This window comes from Carcharhinus amblyrhynchos, chromosome 17, assembly GCF_965287045.1.
Source record: "Carcharhinus amblyrhynchos chromosome 17, sCarAmb.v2.hapA, whole genome shotgun sequence".
NCBI lineage: Eukaryota > Metazoa > Chordata > Chondrichthyes > Carcharhiniformes > Carcharhinidae > Carcharhinus > Carcharhinus amblyrhynchos.
Window position 1 is genome coordinate 22,100,161 of NC_137340.1, and position 17,064 is coordinate 22,117,224.

The window sequence follows — 17,064 nt, forward strand, 5'->3', positions numbered from 1 at the left end:
TTTCAATGACAGTCTGCTGGAATTCCTGAGACCTCAAACTGCAATGGACTTGGATTTGAATGCACATCTGGTGCTGTTGTGGCTGACTGAACCTGCTCATTTTCTGACACAGCTTCTGTTGCTTGCATAGGGATGCTAATGTTCCTGGAGGTGCTGCCTTTCTGGAAAGAGACAGTCACCTGATCTGTTCCTACTCCAGGCAGGTCCCTGCTGCCACACTACAATTATCATATCAATTGATTTGTCTCAGAGGCCAGATCTGATTTGAGTAACTGTAAATTTATGAATCTATATGTGATTGTCCTGTATGTCAAAGCTGGCCAAATGAACATCTTTAAGAACGAATTACTGGTGATAAAATTCATGAGAGATCTCTCCACTGTATTTCAGGGCTGTGATGTGGATAGGAAAGGAATTGCAATGTGCATTTTACAGTGCAGACTCCGTACATGAATGCACAGATCTAGGTGACAGATCCCTCCATACACCTCCCTAAAACTTGCAATACAATTTACATGGCCAGAGGCGATGCATTCAATTTGCTTCATACATAAATCTCTGAAAGATCAAAATCCCTGGAACATAAAGCACAGACATAAACCACACTGGAACCTTTGCCCGCAGGTGCTTAACCTGGAGCAGCCAGCATTTCCTTACGCATAAAAATACCTGCATTGGTGTAACGCCACCCGTGACCTCACGACATCCTAAGTGCTTTATAGTCAATGAAACACTTTTGAAGTGCAACCCCTGTTGTCACGTAGGAAACGCACTGCCAATTTTCACAGAGTAAGGTCCCACAAGCAGCTATGTACTAACGGCCAAATAATTTGTTAAAGTGACGTTGGTTAAGGGATAAATATTGGCCAGTTCTTCGGGCCAAACATATTTAAAATAATTTAATGAGATCTTTAATCTGAAAGGGAGACCATGGTGTTATATCTTCTGGTTCCCATAAGTTAGAAATAATTACACTTCATACTTAAAATGCTGGACCTTCATTAAGTATATTCCTTGCTGGGGTCCATTGATTGGTGGAATGATAGACTGATACATTGTTAGTCAGTGCATGATTGTTAAGTGACAGTATGTGTGGTACCCCAGAATATATTTATATAATCATAATAATAATACAACATAATATAACATTTTGTTTTCTTCAGAAAAATAATGCCTCTATTTCAATATAACTGGGCAAATCATGAATGACTTAATTCTAAACTAAAAGATTGGCAATTGACTTTTACAATGCCAAGGATTTGTCCAGCAGCAACAGCAACAATAAAAAAGCCTGAAAGGTAGAAATCTGCCAAGCAACAATAACAGTCAGCATTTCCAGGGTTAGGCACACTTCTAAAAGTGATCAAGATATTTCTAAAGGCATAAGAGAGAGTATCTAAAGATGATAGGGTGTGAATTGCTTGAGCAGCAGAAACAGATTACCTAGATGACTGTTATGGAAATGTTAAGCTCCACAGGCAGGGACAGTTTACCTATCTGATTAGGTAGTTCAAGGCAATAGAAATGCTAATAAAAGTAAATTACTGCAGATGCTGGAATCTGAAACCAAAAGAGAAAATGTTGGAAAATATCAGCTGGTCTGGCAGCATCTTTTAGGAGAGAAAAGGGCTGACGTTTTGAATCCAGCTGACCCTTTGTCAAAGCTCAGCTATGTATTTAAATAATAATATAATTTAAATGCATTAGAAGGCCTGGGACTGAAATCTCTGGATCCAGTGCCATGTCCTGCCCCACCAGAGTTTCACTCCAGCAGGGTTTAAAGTAGCTCCTCACTAACAGGGAACTAGCGGCCCCAAACACACTGAAATGAAGAGGGGCAATCAGGGCACCCCAGAGGGTTGGCCAGCCTGGGTGCCCTGGCATTGCCCAAGGGGAAAAGTGCCAATGCCCACGGGGCACCTTGACACTCCCTATTGGGCATCGGACAGTACTAAACGGATGGTGTATATGGGAGGCAGGGCCTGATTGCCAAATCAATAGGGGGGAGGGGGGAAGAGTCCCCCTGCATAGGGATCAGTGGGGGAAGCAGGAGGCCAGTGATCAGTGTGGTCTGGGAGGTGGGACAGCCTGCTTGGCGGCTACAGGACTGTGGTTGGGCGGGGGGGGGGGGGGGGGGGCGGTGGTGGAGGTTACTGTCGGGTGGAAAATTGGTGGGGGAGGGGGAAGGGCTGGAGATCGCAGTGAGCTGGTGGGGGGTTGCTCAAGGTTAGGCCTGGGAATGGTTGAGGCGCCAGCGATTAAGCCATGGGGAGGGGGGCATGGAAGGTAGCAATGTGGGGGTCATGGGGCTGGCCAGCGATTCAGCTGGCCAGCAAGTGGGACGCCATCAGTACAGGGCCACTTGGCATGCACCAATCTTGGCACTGACAGATCTACACATGTTCAGTGACCCTGCTCAGTGCACTAATTCCAGCCTTTCAAGCGGGAACAGACCCCGCCTCCCTAGTTTTTAATGATATTCATGCTAGTGAACTCTGTAGTGCACAGAGTGTGAGAGATTCTTTTATCAACTCCCACTGAGTTCACATGAATTCAACACTTAGAAGTTTTTTTGGAGAACTCTGGCTGACATCCCAACTCCTGTATTCAATGTTCTGACCAATGAAACCGAGCATGCTGAATGCCTTCTTCACCACCCTGCCCACTTATGACTCCAATTTCAAGGAGCTATGAACCTGTACTTCTAGATCTCTTTGTTCTATAACTCTCCCCAACACCTTATCATTAATTAAGCAAATCCTGCCCTGGTTTGATCAACTAAAAGGCATCACTTCACATTTATTTAAATTAAACTCTATCTCCCATTCATTGGCTCACTGGCCCAATTGATCAAGATCTCTTTGCAATCCTAGTTAACCTTCTTCACTGTGCACTAGGCCACCAATCTTGGTATCATCAGTAAACTTACTAACCACGCCTCCTAAAATCTCATCCAAATCATTAACATAAACAACAATAACAGTGGATCCAGCACTGAGCTCTGAAGCGCACCACTGGTCACAGGCCTCCCATTTGATAAAAAAAGCTCTTTATAACCACCCTCTGTCTTTTGTCATCAAGCCAATTTTGTATCCACTTGGCTACCTCACCTTAGAGTCTGTGATACTTAACCTATGCAACAACCTATCATGTGGTACTTTGTCAAAGACCTTGCTAAAGTCTACGTAGACAATGCTGACTGCACTGTCCTCATCTACCTTCTTGCTTATCCCTTCAAAAAACTCAATCGCGTTCATGAGGTGTAGTTTTCTACTCACAAAGTCATTTATTTGAGATTGTTGAGTCTCCTCTTGTGTGACTCTGACCACGGGCATTCAACATCTTCTTTCATCAGTTCTTGTACATTTGTTGTGCATACCGACATGTCAGATATGAAAGAATTCATGCACTGGGTCAAACCAAAGAAACTTCCCAATTCTTTCTTGTCTTTCAGAGTATCCATTCTAGAGATGACTGAGACTTTTTCAGGATTTGACTCAACTCTGCACACATACATCATTCAGAAGAACTGGCATTCACATGCACAATGCATTTGTCTCTGTGTTTAGCTTGATCCCAGCGAACCTAGCTCTCTCCATGGGTTCATGTAGATGGCACTCATGATATTTTTCAACGACATCATAGATCCGTGTTGCAGCCAGATAAGGCAGGGAGATGATTTTTTCCTTTTTTCCCCCACTTCTTATCTGACCAAAACAATGTTTTCAGGAAGTAAGTTTCCCAATTCAGTAAGAGTTTAACTATTTAACTGCTGTGACTGTGACACACAGGCAGTTTTCCTTGGTGATTTATTTTTCAGGAAAGAGGATAGTGTTTATTGTACATAAACCTTTTCTAAATAAAACTAAAAATAATCCAACTTTCACACAAACACACAAAGGAAAGTTACAAAGTGAGATGAAACATTAGTAATATTTTTGAAGTCCCATAAGCTGTACATATCTCATAGGCTGATGGCTGGTGGTCTCTGGGTTCAGAATTGAGATGGAATAAATTAGTCGATGGATGATTTAATTTTTCGTCTGGAGGACAGAAAATGTTGGATTGAATTTTTTTTCTATTTACATCTCTGTCATGTGACAAATAACACACAGCCCCAGCTTGATGGCTTTGGAATTTATAAGGTATAGTGCTGCAAACATTCAGCCATCTTAGGAATTGGTGTTCCAAGTCCCTGGAATATTGTCTCAGTCCTTTAAAATCTCAAACTGCAGCTGTCAACCAGAAAGTTCATAAAGATCTAGTGTAGCTTGATTAAGATCTTTGGGATCCATGCAAATTCATAGCCATCCATTTGGCTTCTCTCTCAGCCCAGTGGAATTTACCCAATCTGGTGGCTCTGCAGCTCTGGTGATCACCTCCCTTTCTTCCATCTCTCTTTCAAACTTTCCTTTTAGTTCAAGGATACTGTACATGAGGGATATATCACTGGGACATATGCAGACAATTGCCTTCTGTGAACTCATGCCGTCTACAATTCCTGCACATTTTTTTCATAGAAGCCTACAGTGCAGAAAGAGGCTCTTCGGCCCATCGAGTCTGCACCGAACACAATCCCACCCAGGCCCTACCCCCATATATCATACCCACTAACCCCTCTAACCTACACATCCCTGGACACTAAGGGGCAATTTCTTAGCATGGCCAATCAACCTAACCCGCGGATCTTTGGACTGTGGGAGGAAACCCACGCAGACATGAGGAGAACGTGCAAACTCCACACAGACAGTGACCCGAGCTGGGAATTGAACCCAGGACCCTGGAGATGTGAAGCAGCAGTGCTAACCACTGCGCTACTGTGGTTAGCACAGTGGTTAGCTCTCCAGCTGATGTACATTCTCGCTTTGCTGCAGAGATCTTGCTGCCTTTCTGTTGATTTAAATGAAAGTTAGGTGTTTGGGTAATCAGTGTCTTATTTGTGTCCTTGCAGCTTCATGTGCTTGGGGAGTGTCTACCATCTACAATATCGTTAGCTTGATCTTTCCAATCAATTCTTTTCATAATGTCAGGGTATTCACAGCTCCACCTGAGCTGGTCTCTCAGACTTCCATCTGTATCTTTAAATTATGTTTTCTGTCTGCATTTTTCAATCTTGTTATGACATTGTCAACATGCTCACCTGATTCCAGCCTTAGGTCTTAAAGTTCAGATCAGTAGACCTGACGATTTGACATTTCTTGTGGCTAGTGGACAGATCAGAGACTGATATATTGCTATGTGGCACAATGATTGCAGTGCAACAGTGAATGTGGCATTCCAGGATATATATCTTCACAGAACAATTGGTTCCTAGCTCTTTATAAAGAACATACCAAGTGCCATGGTTTAATATCTCGTTCAAATGACTCCATTTGCTCATTGTTATACTAGTGTGTCACCCAAGATTTTGTGCTCAAATTTCAGCAAATCTCGAGAGTGGGACTTGAACCCAAAACCTTCTGACTCAGAGGCAATATTGTACCAGCTGAACCACCATTGATAATTAGAAAATACACTGAGTCATCTATTCATCAGCTACCTTCAAAACTGTGTAGCAGAGTTAATACTTGACATATAATTACAACAGGCTCTCTAATATGTTAATTTGCTGATATGTAGCTGGAATCTATTATGCAAATCCTAAGACAGCAGAAGAGAACAACATTTTTTTAAAAATTATGCCCCACATTCCATTCACTGTATGTGGCTTTACAAGTGAAGTTCTAGGGGTCCTGCTTTGTTGGGACAAGTGTTGCTGTACATAGGCACAGATGTGGTGGCAAACTGAAGGAATGAGATCTTTGTTGCCCGCCCGTGCTGCAGGAGCACTTCAACTGCTGGCGATCCAACCCATCTGAATACAGCAGAGCAGCTCACATATCCAGAGCACTTGCTGGAACAAAGAGAAATGATACAGCCATAGTTTCCAGCAACATTCTGTGAAAGTGAACTTTCCCCTCCATCAGGCAGCACGGTGGCATAGTAGTTAGCACTGCTGCTTCACAGGATCAGGAACCCACGTTCAATTCTCGCCTCTGGTTACTGTGTGTGTGGAGTTTGCACGTTCTCCCGGTGTCTGCATGGGTTTCCTTTTGGTGCTCTGGTTTCCTCCCACACTCCAAAGATGTGTGGGTTAGTTGGATTGGCCATGCTAAATTGACCCTTGGTGTCAGGGGGATTAGCAGATAAATGTGTGGGGTTATGGGGATAGGGCTTGGGTGGGATTGTGGTCGGTACAGACTCGATGGACCAAATGGCCTCCTTCTGTACTGTAGGGATTTTATGATTTTGATCCCCCCCTTTTTTGATTTTCATTTACTTAGTTTGTCTGAACACAACCTGCACTGTGTAGAGTCTAAATGTACTCCCAGTATCTGCCTGTATTTCCTCCGGGTGCTCTGGTTTCCTCCTGCAGTCCAAAAGATGTGCTGGTTTGGGTGTATTGGCCATGCTAAATTCTCCCTCAGTGTACCCGAACAGGGCAACTAAGGGCTTTTCACAATAACTCATTGCAGTGTTATTGTAAGCTGATTGTGACACTAATAAATAAACTTTAAAAATTTTAAACATTTTAAACTTTAAAACTTAAACTTTAAACTGTTCCCCAACAGGTCACCTGTTCCTTGCTTTGTTTCCTCTGGGCACTGAACTTTGCAGTGTTAATGTAAGCTTACTTCATGTCAATCATAAATAAACCTTAAACTTTAAATATTTGAATGTAAATGACAGTTTGCATTGAAACCCAATTTTCTGCAGTATGCAGAAAAGCAAACTGCCCTTGAGCACTGGGAGGCACATTCTCTCTGCAACTAGAGAAAGACACTAAAGTGGATCTTCAATTCCAAATGGGAAATGGTGCTGCTGAAGCAATTTTTAAAAGTGGCATCTCGGCCTTTTGGCTAAGATGCAAATGAGATCAAGCCTTGGGGGAGGAGCTATGCCTACTCCAATCAGTTTGGATCGTGTAGATCAAGCCCAAGACAGGAGGTGAAAGCCCTGTCTTGTCAGCTTGGATCGGAAATGTCTCAACTTGTTGAGACTCTGAATTGGACTTCATTTGATTGAATTGGATTAAAAACAAAAATCTGAACAAGTAAGCACTACCAGGAAAACTACATATAGTTTGCCATCAGCACTGTCTATTTGTTTCATCAGATTTCTGTCTATTGTGTGTTGCAAGTGATCTGTGGTGTATTTGGTTCTCACCGTGGCAACAAGAAGCTCATTTCAATATTGTTATGAACATTAGTGTTTTTAAACTAGCATGGGCACTTGTCCTGATTTTTCTGCTCTGTACACTTGCTGTGCATTCAAATTACCCGAAAGAATTGGTGATCAGTATCAGAATGACAGCTTCATCGATTCAAAGAATTCCTACAGTAGAGGAGGCCACCATTTGGCCCATCAAGCCTGCACTGACAACAATCCCCGTAACCCTATGTATTTACCCGGCTAATCCTCCGACAGCAAGGGAAATTTTTTTTTTCGCATGGCCAAGCCACCTAATCCAGATATCTTTGGTCTGTGGGAGGAAACCAGAGCACCTGGAGGAAACCCACATAGATATGGGGAGAATGAGCAAATTCCACACAGGCACCCAAAGCCAGAATTGAACCCGGGTTCCTGGTGTTGTGAGGCAGCAGTGCCAATCACTGTGCCACCCCTATCAAGGTGGAGAATATGGGCAGTATATTATGGTACCCTTATCCTTTTCAACATCTATACATATTTCATGGAGTAGGTCATGCTGTCCCACCCCACCTCCATTGCCTCTCCTGTGTTAACTATCCTGCATGGTTCCACTCTCGTAACAGCCAGCATTGCAAACAGCTTCCTATTCCACCCCTGCATGATTGTTTCTAGATTCTCCAAGAGTCCATCTGGGTTTGAGGAAAACTGTCTTTGCATAATCATTTTCAGCAGGCAGCCAACAACTTAGTGGCATTATTTATCTGAGGCTGATAACCTGTACTGAAAGGATGGTTAAATTCAGTGGCAGTCAAATGTGTCCTTAGCCCCAGTTTAAGCTTCCGCAAGGGCCATCAGCAAATCCAATCAGTCCACAATGCATCAACAAATCGCTGATGCATTATTCAACAGAGTTAACAATTTAATCAGAAAACGCTGGAAATGCTCGGGTTTGTTCTGATGAAAATTGATGGCTGAAACATTAATATTATTTGTTCCCTTCTTCACAAATGCTGCCTGACCTGCTGGGTGGGACCTTTATCCTTGAGGCTGCTAACAGGCACCCGCAAGGAGGGGATTTTGATGTGTGTGGAGATCGCAGTCTGGTCAACTAACCTGGGGAGGAGCTTGGAGGCAGACAGAGAGGCTCTCAGGTGCGGAGGCGAGCTGCTGGAAAGACCTGTCTTAGTGCTGTGGGACTTAATCCCAATTACAATGAAGAAAGAAAGACTCTACTGCCCTCGCACTGAACACTTCCCGTGCTCCATCCACGTCATGTCATGCCTCCCAGCTACGCCCTCATGCCAAAGTGCATCCCCAAAACAAAACTCTATTTGTGTCCCTTCAATTTTCCTAGAACCTGAAGATATGCCGGTTCTCTGGTTAATTCCAGCCTCCCCCCCATTTGAATACCACCCCTCCAAGTCTACTTAATTACCTTTTTCTCATTTGCATTCTCCACGTGTCTACCCTAAGCATAACCAACCCAGCTGCAGGCCAGTACTGAGCCAGACAACTTCATAGCCACTGACTGAAGACAATGAACACACCCTGCACATCAAACTCTGCCTTATCATCCACCCTGACTCTGAGGTCCACATGTCCTCAGAACCATCTTTAATTTCTCACTCCAATCTCTTAACCACAAACCAAAGATGATGACTGTCTTTCAGTGAGCTTGCCAATTCCTTCATGACAAATCAGATCATATTCTCCCTCCTTCCCCACACCACTGGTCTCTGTGCAGTAGATTCTATTCAGGAGTACGCCTGCATTCCCTTCTGTTCATACAGTTCGATTTCGATCCATCCCCTACTGTGTCTGCACTCTTGTCTTTTATGCTGGGCTCCAGCTTCCTCACCATCAGTCTCCCCTCTGCCTGCCATCTTCCCCCAACCAAACCTCACCATACCCGATAGGCCTACACCCCCAACACTAGCTGATCATGATTTAGACTGGTCTAATTTAATATTGGTGTGGCACATAATTGGGAGGAGGAACGTGATTGTGTTGGGCAGTGTTTTTAATGAGTATTCATGACATGGTATTGCATGCAATTTGCTTTCCCAACATTGATCAGTGGAAACCTGACCTGCCATCAAAAGTGATGAGGGGATAACTTCGAATTGATTTTGAGCCAGAGGGATTCTGCCTTTTGACCTCTTCCTGAATTTCCCACTCCCACTGGCCACAAAACCTGCTGATGACAGGACCAGAAAATTCCATACATCTGCAACCCTTCATCAGAACCGGGAAAAGTTAAGGGACGTAAAGGGTTTTTTGCAAATGGGATAGATGGGAGAAGGGCAGCAGGATGGTGAGAGGGTGAAAGACAGGGGAGAATGAATGACAGAAGATTTTGTCTTCCAGGACCTAATGGAATGGAGGTGCGGGCAAGAAAAGGTACCAAAAAACAAAGGCTTTGGCTACAGCAGCTAGGCTGCTGACTAGAAAAAAGAAAAGGAGCAATGAAAAGGAAAAAAATGGAGTAGAGACTGTGGTCTTAATTGTTGAGCTCAGTATTGAGTCCAGAACGCTGCGAAGTGCCTAACTTACAGATGAGGCACTGTTTATCAAGCTTATGTCAAGTTTCAAAGGAACAGTGCAGTAGGCAGAGGACAAAATGTTAGCATGAGAGCAAGGTGGAGAATTAAAGACAGCCCATCTGAAACTTAGGGTCATGCTTGCTTCCAATCAGTCTGCATTCACTTAAACTTCCACAAACCAGTGATTAAATATTCCAAATACCTCTGTTGAATCATTGTCGATGTAAACACTACATTGGAAAATGTAACTTGACTATGAATGTACACATTTATGTTTGAGATTTTAGCAACTCATGTTTTCACATATTTATTTTATAATGTTTATTCTGTTCAATAGAAACATAGTAAGACAGCTTTATAAAGACCTAGAATCATAGAATCTTACAGTGCAGAGGAGGTCATTCGGCCCATCGAGTCTGCACCAACCACAATCCCACCCAGGCCCTATCCCCACAACCCCATACATATATCCTAACTAATCCCCCTGACACTAAGGGACAATTTAACATAGCCAATCCACCTAACCTGCACATCTTTGGATTGTGGGAGGAAACAAGAGCACCCAGAAGAAATCCATCCAGACACAAAGAGAATGAGCAAACTCCACATAGACAGTGACCCAAGCCAGGAATTGAACCTGGGTCCCTGGCGCTGTGAGGTAGCAGAACTAACCATTGTGCCACCATAACCCCCACTGTGCCACCCACTTATATTGATGCTAAAGGCTTCCCCATGTGAATGGCCCCTTCTTTACTATTTTTAAAGTTAGTGATTCCCTTTGATTTGTTTCTGACATTGAGAGTCATTTCAAATTTTTGGCTTGGACTTTAATGCATCATCCCACTGCTTCAATAAGATGGCTGTCAAAGTGGACATGGGCAGGATATTCTTGCGTGGATTGAAAAAACAAGCTGGATACTGTTGGAGCGGTGGGCTGCTGGATGGCCATTAGCTGTGGAGCTCCTGACAGCAAAGGCCTTATTACTAGTCCCAGGATCTCCCAGTGAATGTTCAAACTGCAGCATTACCGACATTCTGATACCTTGGACAGCTCAAAGTGGGTGACTCAAGCCAGAATGGAAATAGTGGCTGACTTATTACAGCCACAGAAAGATTAGGGAATTCAGCTTCTCATGCTTGTGCAGGTAAGAAAAACATAAACCAGTTGTTTATGTTAATCCCACTTTCCAGCATCTGGTCCATAGCCTTGCAAATTACAGAACTTCAGGTGCAGATCTAGCTACCTATTAAATAAGTTGAGCGTTTCAGCCCCAACCACTAATTTAGGCAGTGAATTCCAGATGCCAAGCCCTCTGGGTGAAAAAGAATTTCCTCATTTCTCCTCGAATCTTTCTACTGATCAAGTCTGATGTCTTTTTATGGAGCAATTTACATGGGATCTGCAACCGGTACTGCTGGAAATTGGGTCACAAGTCACCCTGACATAAAAAGTGCTTACTTATTTCCATTATTGTGATTGGACACAACCAAGCATGCTATGGGAGTAGAAAGCTAGCCCTTAGTTTTCTGTTGCTTTGTGAACAGAGTTTTATGCATCTCCACAGGAAGTTTGGACATAATGCCAGCGCACCTCTCCCAGCATCTACCTGCCCATCCCCCAACTTCACTGCAGTTTTATGCATCACTGAAGGGCTTCTTCTAGCCACAATTTTTCACAAGGCAGGTGGAGGAAGGAGCCAAATTTGACTCCAAGTGATTTGATAGGTCTGCAGCCCCTCCTAATGCTGAATAGCTGTGGTGCTGCTTGCTGGAGCTGGGGTGTGCTCACTGACAACTTTTCATTGGGATGAGGGATTGAGAACTCCTGTATTGTATGTTCATGTATATTTATATATGATATATATCTTGAAGCTGTTAACAAGATATGTGCAATCATTAGTTTGCAACAGAGTAGTATATTTCAGTGTAAGAGACAGGATGTTTGACATTCACCCACCCCATGCTTTCACTACAGATGATCTGGACATTACGCCTAGGAAATCGCCCTGCAATAAAAGCAAAACTCCACAGATGCTGGAAATCTCAAGTAAAAACAGAAATAAGCTGGAAATACTCAGCAGGCCAGGTGGCACCAGTAGAGGGAAAGATAGAGTTATAATTTAAGGTGGATAACCTTTAAACCCATTATTCTTTTTCTGCTATACCTTTGATGCAAGATAATTCATGCAAAACATACAACTGTAACACTTATTGAACTTTGCAGTCTGATCTGTTGCAGAAATCTTTGGAACTCATTTTCACAGCGAGTTTTTATAGTTTCACTCCTTTGAAGATGGTGCAGTTAGTCAATCATGATCAAAGGAAGAACGATGCTGATCCCACTAATATTAAATCACAATAACATGAAGACCCCCATGGAATGCCAAACACGCATTGACTGGAATCCTAGCTGGTTGAGTCCTTCAGTGACTGCAGCATTTTGATTTGAAACCTATCCATTTCCACTCACACTGCCAACTATTACTGACACAAAACACATCAATGTCTGACACTGTACATTTACAAAATCTTTATAAACAAAGCTTCATTGTACGTTGAATGACTGGGAGTAATTTCAAAAGCAACCTCCCTCCAACACTCATACATCACAGGACCTGGAACAAAATCAATTGCCCTTCCTTTGATGTGGAGATAAAAGGCAACTGCATCAAAGCTATTGGCAATTCTTTTCAGGTTAAAAATAAGCCAGCACAAATTTTTCAATTTGAGGTAGTGCACAATCTGTGTGCCTTGTAATGGACTACAGCAATGTACTCAACTTGTTGGCATTCAGCTTGTCATTATTAGAGCATGACTGGGTCATTGGCACATGTTTTGGGTCTACCTTGGAAGATTCTCTTGGGCACAGCAATGCAAATAGCTTGGCATCTTCAGCAATACTCCTATACGACCCAACATCTCACATGCAACATGATAATCATTCCTTTCAATTAATGGGGTAAACAAGGTAGAATTTCTGTACTGACATGAGCTTTGGTTCGTCTGATTATCTGGTATTTCTGCAGTCAAGCAATCCAGTATACCAATCTTTTTGATGCAATCCAATATACCTTGTACAGATTTGAGAAAACTCCATGAATGAATCTGGAATTGATTAATTGGCACCGACTATCTTTGTCTGAAGTAGACAAACTAAGACATTCCAATATCTGGTTCCATTTTCAGCATTCACAGATATTTGTTTTTCATCACAATTGCATTTCCTTAATTCTGACATGTAAAATTTGCATTAACACAACCGTGTTTTTGAGACACATTATACCTGTATTGTATGTTCATGTATATTTATATATAAGAAATACATCTTGGAGTTGTTAACAAGTGATGTGCAATAATTAGTTTGCAACAGAGTAGTATCTTTTAGTGTAAAAGACAAGCTGCTTGACATTCTTCTTCTTAGGATCAAGGATGACTTGCTTCCACTTTGGTCTGATGGGTTCTAAAATGGCTGATCTGTAGACTGTGCCACATGTGGGGCAAGTAGTGCTTGAATGGTTGAGCAGATGAGGTGTTTGGAGGTTTGTGTGTTCTCTCTGTTGCCTCAACTTCACATCTATGTACTCCTGACAAAGTGTGCTTGCTGCCTTCCCGAATAAACCTTCTCCATTTTGGTCAGTCAATACAGTAAAAAGTTTGACAACACCAGGTTTAAGTCCAACCGATTTATTTGATAGTAAACTCACTAGCTTTCGAGGGGTTTCCCTCTTCTTCAGGTGAATGGAGACATATATGTATTATGTGTCTATATAGTACCATGTGTCTTTATATGCCCTGTTTGTGAACAGAACTCCCACTCACCTGATGAAGGAGCAGCGCTCTGAAAGCTTGTGGCTTGTGCTACCAAATACACCTTTTGGACTTTAACCTGGTGTTGTGCTCCTTCTTACTCTGTTTACCCCAGTCCAACGCTGGCATCTTCACATATAATGGTTTTTCCACCCTTCTATCTGAGCCAGTACATCAAAAGACATTTAACTGTGAACTCTGCACAGAAACAGTATCTAACTTTGGAGTTCATTCAGTGAACAGTTAGTAAATGGCTCAGTGGCTCTTTGGTTGAGGGCCAGCAGGAGAATATCCATATAATATCCAGGACAGGCCATGATCTGTCTCAGCAACTACATTTTAAGTGCCTTAGAGAATGGGTGGTAGCATTCATTACAAAATCCCTGAATAACAGACACAATGCTGGATTTACACTGCAAACAAAGCACTGTGGAATATCCTCTCTTTAAGGTTGCTGGGGGGAGGTGGAATTGGATGGGGATGGAGGCAATGCTAAGGGGTTGGAGTTGGCAGGTGAGGGGGTATGGGGAGAAGCTGGCGTTGCGGGAGCATTCATAATCTTTAACAGCAACACAATAATGTCAGTGTAACTGCTTCCTGCGATTCTAATGTTGTTTTGATAATAGTACTGCAAATTAGATATGGTCTGTTGGACACATTGGGCTTTGTGGACTGAGTTACGTCTTGTTTCATATTTTTAAATTATGTAGTCAGTGCTTGGCTTCCAAACAGACGTTAAACAAAACACTTCAATAATGCAACCATATTACCTGAACGAGATAAATCTCCCTTCTGGCAGAGATTTTACTGAAGCATCAGGAAAATAAATTATTAGCAGTGCACCTCTAAGTCAGAATGAATAACCCACCCTGACCCTGAACTTAAATCCATGATTTGGATGTGGACACACTCTGCTTAATTTACAGCCCAAGAGACATTCATCACATTGATGTTTGTGCATATTATTCTGCATTAAAAACATCTTTTTACTGTAGGTTCTGCCAGGCAATTTATCATGACTGAGTCAAAAAGTCAGACAGGATAACTTCTCAGGCTCAAAGACAGCTTTATTCAGCTAATGTGAGGCAAAGAAAAATGGCAAAGGATGAATCATACTCCATTTTTGTCTCTCCGTGTAGTGAACCTTTCATTCGTTGTGAAAATGGGTCTGGAGGCCAAAATCAAGGAGTCCCTCTGCAAACAAGGCCCCTCCATTTATTTTCAGGGTGGAAGAGCAATGGGGGTGATTTCCAAATTGCACATTTGTGGTTCACAGTGGCAGCTACAAATATAAAACAGCAGTTGCTTCCAGTCACATCTGATTGCTTGTTTCCCAGGGGTGGGAAACATTATGTGCACAGACTGGATCTGGTGGAGCAGTTGTTTGACTAGGCAGGGCACCCCTTTGGAAAGGTAGAATACCCGATTGTATATGGCCCGAATATATCTTTTGGGGAAGTCTGATACCCTTTTGGAGTGAAATGATGCTCTTTGGGGTGTTGAAAGTCGAAGTGAATATACTTGAGAGATACCATTACTGGATTAGTACTGCATGACTCATTTTGCAATCTTTCATTACAACAGTGGGGTGCCTCTCAGTTCAATTTGATCGACAGCTCTAAATGGTTATAAACTCTTAGAAATAGGACTATGAATATCAATGCTAATTGAAACAAGGGACCAAACATAAGAACATAAGAAATAGGAGCAGGAGTAGGCCATCTAGCCCTTCGAGCCTGCCCCGCCATTCAATAAGATCATGGCTGATCTGTCGTGGCTCAGTTCCACTTTCCCGCCCTCTCCCTATAACCCTTAATCCCCTCTCTTATCAAGAACCCATCAACCAGCTTCTTAAAAATATTTAGCGAGGCAGCCTCCACCACTTCAACGGGCAGAGAATTCCAGAGATTCACCACCCTTTGAGTGAAGAAGTTCCTCCTCAACTCCGTTCTAAACCGCCTCCCCTTTATCTTGAGGCTGTGCCCCCTAGTCCTACTGTCTTTTTTGAGCGGGAAGAGTCTCTCCGCCTCTATCCTATCCATCCCATTCATCATCTTATACGTCTCAATGAGATCTCCCCTCATTCTTCTGAACTCTAACGAGTACAAGCCTAGTTTATTCAGCCTCTCCTCATAGCTCAACCCCCTCAACTCCGGTATCAGCCTAGTAAACCTCCTCTGCACTCCCTCCAAGGCCAAAATATCCTTGCGCAGGTGCGGCGCCCAAAACTGCACACAGTACTCCAGCTGCGGCCTCACCAATGCCCTATACAGCTGCAGCAAGACCTCCCTACTTTTATATTCAATCCCCCTCGCTATGAAGGCCAGCATCCCATTTGCCTTCCTGACCACCTGCTGCACCTGCAAGTTGGGTTTTTGTGACTCATGCACAAGGACCCCGAGGTCCCTCTGCACCGTCGCCTGCTGCAGTTTTACGCCACGTAAGTAATAGTCCTTCCTACCATTCTTCCTACCAAAGTGGACCACCTCACACTTGCCAACATTAAATTCCATTTGCCATTTCCTGGCCCATTCGCCAAGCCTATCTAGATCCTTCTGCAGACTCTCCACACCCTCCGCACAATTTGCCTTTCCCCAATCTTGGTATCATCAGCAAATTTCGACACCCTACACTCGGTTCCCTCCTCCAGATCATCTATATAAATGGTAAATAGCTGAGGCCCCAGCACCGACCCCTGGGGCACCCCACTAGTCACCAACCGCCAATCCGAATAGCACCCATCGACCCCCACTCTCTGCCTCCTATTTGACAACCAATCCTCTATCCACGCTAACACCCTACCCCCAACTCCATGTCCCCTGACCTTCTGCAATAACCTCTTGTGAGGTACCTTGTCAAACGCCTTCTGAAAATCCAGAAAGACCACATCCACTGGCTCTCCTCTATCCACTGCCCTAGACACATCCTCATAGAACTCCAGTAAATTTGTCAGACACGACTTCCCTTTAATGAAACCGTGTTGCGTCTGCCCTATCAAGCAATTCCCTTCAAGATGCCTCGCAATTTCCTCCTTAATGACGGATTCTAACATTTTACCTACCACAGACGTTAAACTAACCGGCCTATAATTCCCCGCCTTTTGCCTGGCACCCTTCTTAAACAACGGCGTAACATTAGCCGTTTTCCAATCTTCCGGCACTTCCCCGGAATCCAGCGACGTCTGGAAAATAACCACCAAGGCATCCACTATAACCTCCGCCATTTCTTTCAGAACCCTCGGATGCATTCCATCCGGTCCTGGGGACTTGTCCACACATTTGAATTAAATACTTGCTTTTATAAGGGATAAAGGACTTGAGTGAAGTGTTTGTTTTCATTAGCTCCCTGGAACTGTCACGTTCACTGGAACTATTAAGGTAGCTGCCAACAAAGCTGTGAAAAGTAACTATCAACAGAGCATTCAAAGGAAACTGTCAAGCTGTCAAGTCATTTAAAACTCCTGTCCTTTAAATGTTTGAGAAAAAAAACTGCCTGCAGTCTTAAAAAAAATCAGTATTCCCTA

At 43.2% G+C, this 17,064-nt stretch overlaps 1 protein-coding gene across 2 annotated transcripts in view; it reads right to left on the minus strand.

Annotated features, from left to right (window-relative positions):
• tcerg1l (transcription elongation regulator 1 like) overlaps positions 1-17,064 on the minus strand; it is a 636,404-nt gene that overhangs the window by 197,600 nt on the left and 421,740 nt on the right. The window lies entirely within an intron of this gene.